The following is a 6,000-nucleotide window of genomic DNA, read 5'->3' on the forward strand; positions in this document are numbered from 1 at the left end:
ACATTGTGCACACGCTAAAACATTTAATATAATATATGTTGAGTAGCATTAAAGTATCTATAAAGACTTGTGGATGTGCTCATAAATATAAATAAATATATTCCTTTGATCCGAAGACAAAGCTTATTGAAAAAATTAAAATTGCTTCATTATTTCGCCTACACCCAATCTTTAAATAGGGCTTTGAGCTCGTAAATATGTTAAATGATTTTGTATATCTCTAGAAATCAGAAAAATTAGTTTTATATAAATGGTAATGCCGATTTTCGTAATAATCAGGATTCGTTAGGCCCTAGCCCCCCACACAAAGTTCCCTTGAGACAATTACTTAAAGGTCACTTAAAAACGATCCTATCACGATGAAATTCTGCATAAATAATTTTAATGTACATGTAAATGTCTTTACCCAAATGTAGAGAGATAGGCCCATATAAACCCATAGCCCCCATATAACTCCTCATTTAGAAAATCTCTCATTTTTTGTCAATAAATTATTAAAATATTTCTTTATTAAGGTTCTTATCAATTTCTTTATTAAGGTTAAAATCGAAGTTGAAAATAAACCAGTAAGAAATTATAGTCGGACGAGGCCGACTATATAATACCCTACATCTTTTACAAAAATAAAATATGATTTAGTTGTCATAATAAAGCATTTAAGTTGATATACTTAAGCTATTTAATATTGAATAAAACTGTGGACATTTAAGTTAAATTTTGAAGGGAGCTTTTTATAGGGGCTAAAGTCAAATGAGACCCTATATAAATTAATTTTATTAGGATCATCAAGACTTGTATAGAACTTGGTTTTGCAGCTTTTTGTAGATATACAAGTACATTAAACATAATTATAAACTTAAAAGCCCTATTCGCGGATTAAGTTGTATGGGGGCTAAGTGGAAAATGGATCGATTTTTACCATTTTCAATAGGATTCGTCTACGTTACTATAGAAGATCATGTGCCCAATTTCATTGAATTATTTACAAAACTACGACCTGTAGTTTGATTACAATGTGCTATTCGGGAGTTCAGTTATATGGGGTCTAGGTGAAATAATGGACCGATCTTAGCCATTTTCAAAAGGCTTCGTCCCTGGAATAGTAGAAGATCATGTGCCAAATTGAAAATCATTGAATTATCTTTAAAATTGCGATCTTTAGTTTGACTACAATATTTACATTGGCGGACAGATGGACGGACATAGCTAAATCAACTCAGAAAATGATTCTGATCCGATTGGTATACTTTATTGGAGCAATATTATTGTGCATTATAAACATCAGCACAAAACCAATATATCCTCCGCACTAAAGTGGTATAGAGTATGAAAACATTATCCACATTTTTAACATAAGCACTGATGTAGGGTATCATGCCCGACAAACATTTTTATTTGTTATTTTCTGTTTAGCGAAATTTCGATTTTAAAAATCATATTTGAAAAAAAAACTTACAAATTAACAAAAAAATATTATCGTAAATGAATAAAGTACCCGGATATAATCCAGATAAACGGTTGTGTAACACTATATTTTTTTTTTTTTTAATTTTTCTTAATATTTTCAAGTCAAGTAAATGGGCTTGACATTTTGCTACATTTTCAAAAATTTTCTTCACTCCACTAATAATTTTTTAAAATTATATTTCATATATTATTATTTATTGCATGAAATAATTCTTAACAAAAAAACGTTTACCACTGCGTATGATTAATATGACTATAATAGTTATTTTAGTGAAGCACACCTTAACGTATGAGCACTTTTTGGAAAACAACTAATTTTAAAGGAAATTTTCTTTTGTAGTATTTATTTTGTATTTTTTTTCTTAAATCTTTATTTTTACATATTTTTTTAAATATCCAAAAATTATTGGTTTTTGTTGTTGTTTTTTATCTTTTTTTAAATTCTGCACATTCCAAGAAAAAAGTAACTGTTATTTTCCAAAGCACCACAGTTTGACCGTTTTTTATAAAATTTTTCTTCCGTTTCTAACGACCGTTTGCGTTGAAGTTTCGTTATCAACTGAGTTGCAAACATTCAAAGTTCGTGCAATTTTTCCTCACAATAATAATCAGTGTATGTGTGTGAGTGGCAAATTGTCCAAAATGTTGTTGTGTCTGCTTTGCTTTAATCATGTTATTGTTGTGGAGTCAAGTCAATGTAAAATTTGTAATGAGAATAGTAGTGGGTGGATGTGAGTGTGTTTCGTTTACATTTAATGTTAAACGAATTGATTCGTAGAGCAAATGCTGTTATAGTTTTTTTTGTTTATCTCGTTGAGTTTGTGTTTTTCTTTAGGAATACACAACAGGTTAAACGATGAATTATTGAGGCGAATTGAAAATATTCGCTTGGTGCGAGAGTGAAGAGTAATATAATGAGAAAAACATAGAATTTTTCTCTTTATCTCTTTGTTTCTTAATATAAAAACAGTAAAAGAGAGAAAACATAGAATTATTATATTTGCATTCTGTGGCATTGAAATGATGACAATAAGAAAGGGGGAGTGCTATATACGGCAGTGTATAATATTAAATACCCTACAACTTCAAACTTTTTTCATAATGTAAAATGATTTGAAAAGCGGTTTAATCAGAACACCACATAATCTGGTACTACGGAAGGCCAGTCGCCCACATGTCTACATCTTGGTTGGTCAATTGTTTAAGGTTCCTTTGGGATCAACGTAGAAGGTGTGGATGTAGATGCTAGGAGCAGTACAATCTAGGAGCAGTACAATCTTACCCCGACATTATTGTCGGGGTAAGATTGAGCTTGCACAATACACCTGTGCTTCCCCAACGGAGCTACTATGGCAAGGGATTAGATAGTCTGAGTACTTGAGCAAAGTGCACGTATAACAAACCAGACCATCCATATGCGTAAATTGCAACCTGCGTGTAAGATTCACAAAGGGACAGTGGTGAATTGTTACTTAGTTTTACTCACACAGTGGATGGAAAAGTCCACCGCGTCTTACTTGTTTCTAGATATGGTCTACACTTCACTCGCACATCTAGAATGAAAGTGTATTGGATTGATTGCTGATAAAAGTGAGGCATCTAGTTCAAAACACAGCGGGTTCTCTTAAAAATTTGTCTTTCACTTGTTTGATTTTTAACAGCTAAACTAACAGATATGACTTAATTGACTCGTTCCCTATGAAAATTGGATCTACTCTCCGGAACGACCCAAAAGAATTTCAACCAAGCGACAGCTGTATCAGTCGAAAGTTTTTCCCAAGAAAAGAAACACAGTCGAACTGTTGCAACAACAACAACACTGAATCCACCATATATAAGAACTAGTTATACCCTGTGTGCTTTGCTACTCAAAAATCAATATAAATAAAATACAGACTTTATTTTTTTAAGACTCTAGCTATAAAAGTTTCCTAGATGCATTTAATTCATAAGGTAGAGAGATTCCTCTATAAAAGGTCCACCAATTTATTACTTAAATACTCGCATGGGTGTCAGAGTTCTTAGTGCAAAATTTGATGATTCTATCTCTAGCAGTTTCCCAAATATATGAATTTTTGCACATAATTCATATGGGAGGATCTAATACTACCTAATGATGTTCACATGGCTGCTAAAGTCCTTTGTACAAATATTGACAAGGAAGTCGAAGTTATTCCCCAGAATTTTTGAATTTTGGATTTAATAGTTTCCGAGGTAAACGAATTTTTAGATTTAATTCATATGGGAGCTACCAAGCCCCCCATTATAAAAGTCTGCTCATCCAAATATGTTTATGGATGTTAAAGGTCTTCTTTTATTAATTTAATTTTTAATTTAAAATTTAACTCCAATACTTTTCCAGATAAATTAATTTTAATTGTAATTTCTATGGGAAGTGCCACACTTATTCTTAGCAGTCTGTCAATTTCTGTCCTAAATATTCATGTCTATACTGAACCGACTTTACTTTTTTAGATATACTAATTAAAGCTTTGTTTAAATGGTAGGTGCCACGCCCACTGTAGCAATACTGCAATACTTTGTGTTCACATGGATGTCAAAGTTGTTCATAGTTTGTTGTAGTATATGTATGTGGGCATGGCACCTGGCCTACTTGATTTTTACAATACTAAAAATAGCCTATAACTTTATTTAGACATTCCAGAAGCCACTATGAAAATTTTAAGAAAATCGGTTCATTAGTTAGCAGTCTAAACAAACACACATACAAACAAATACACATTCATTTTTATACCGGGGAGGGTGTTATACGTTTGTGCTGATGTTTGTGACACACACATTTTTTGAGTCGATTAAGAAATGTTTGTCCGTCCGTTCGTCTGTCCGTCTGGCTGGCTGTCCATGTAAACCTTGTGCGCAAGGTACATGCCGCAATTTTCAAGATAATTTGATGAAATTTGGACCAAGTATATTTTTTGTCACAGGGACGAAGCCTATTGAAAATGGTTGAAATCTTAAGCCATGTCCGTCTGTCTGTCTGTCTGTCTGTCTGTACGTTTGTTGAAATCAGTTTTTAGAGGACCCCAGATATCGGCGAGATCTGTTAGACATGCTTTCGGGAAGATCGCTATTTAAAATAAAGCAAAATCGGTCCATAAATAACGGAGATATGAGCAAAATTCCGAGACAACCTCTGAAAATTTCGTCAAAAACTAAGATTTTTTTATTCATGCTCAAACAGAAACTGCAAAAAAAAAAACAAAAACAAAATACATAAACATACGTTAAATTTTGTTATTGTACTCGGTTTATAAAAACAAAGGCAGAGCGAGAGCAGCAGAGCAACAACATGAAATTAAGTATGTGAAGCCCAGCTTAAGTTAGTAGCCATAAAAGGGAACTTTTTGGTACTTTTTTGTTATTTGAAACGTACTTTTTGGATTTTCTATAATATTGAACCTAGAAAAATGAAATTAAGTATGTGAATTAGGTGAAAACCCATAAAAGGGAACTTTTTGGTACTTTTTCATTTTTCAAAAGATACTTTTTGAATTTTCTATAATATTGAACCTAGAAACATGAAATTAGGTGAGAACACATAAAATAGAATTTTTTGGTACTTTTTCGTTTTTCTAAAGGTACTTTTTCAGTTCTCTATAATAATGAACCCAGAAACATAAAATTAAGTATGTAGAGTCGGAATTATGTGAGAACCAGAAAAAGTGAACTTTTTGGTACTTTTTAGTTTTTCAAAAGGTACTTTTTGTGTTTTCCATAATAATGCTAAGTTCATTACATAGAATTAAGTATGTAGAGACTGGATTAGATGAGAACAAATCGATGGAAATTTCTTGGTACTTTTTCGTTCTGCAAAAGGTACTTTTTGAATTTCCTATAATACTGAACCTAGGAACATAAAATTAAGTATGTAGAGTCGGAATTATGTGAGAACCGGAAAACGTGAACTTATTGGTATATTTTTTGTTTTCCATAATAATGCTTAGTTCATTACATAGAATTAAGTATGTAGAGTCGGAATTAGGTGAGAACCGGAAAACGTGAACTTATTGGTATATTTTTTGTTTTTTTTTTTAATACTTTTTGAATTTTCTATAATATTGAATCTAGAAACATGAAATTAAGTATGTTCAGCCCGAAGTAAGTGATTTGAAAGAAGAGTTTTTGATACCGACTTTTTTTTAACACACCATGATGAAGGGTATATAAGTTTCGGCACAGCCGAATATAGAACTCTTACTTGTTTATCAATAAATTACCTAAATACTTTGGAATTAAGGGGATATTCAACACAAAAGTTTCTTTATGAAAAATAAAAAATTTTAAAATATTCTAATGGTATAGGGTATTATATGGTCGGCCATGTCCGACTATACTTTCCTGTTTGTTTATATATGCATAGATACAGATTATATAAACACTTTAGTGATGAATAATCGGGATGACAAACCATGAAAGGTAGTTAGTTAGTTAGATAGATAGATAGATAGATAGATAGATAGATAGATAGATAGATAGATAGATAGATAGATAGATAGATAGATAGATAGATAG

General features: G+C 31.6%; 1 protein-coding gene across 1 annotated transcript in view; it reads right to left on the reverse strand.

The window, feature by feature from the left end:
• The window catches only part of LOC111683195 (neuropeptide Y receptor type 2), a gene marked incomplete at its 3' end in the record, with an annotated part of 44,989 nt that extends 42,969 nt beyond the window's left edge, over positions 1-2,020 (reverse strand). Inside the window, exon 1 of the mRNA XM_046951550.1 lies at positions 1,700-2,020. The remainder of the gene's footprint in view (positions 1-1,699) is intronic.
• Positions 2,021-6,000: the final 3,980 nt, after the last annotated feature.

Source organism: Lucilia cuprina, chromosome 5 (assembly GCF_022045245.1).
Source record: "Lucilia cuprina isolate Lc7/37 chromosome 5, ASM2204524v1, whole genome shotgun sequence".
NCBI lineage: Eukaryota > Metazoa > Arthropoda > Insecta > Diptera > Calliphoridae > Lucilia > Lucilia cuprina.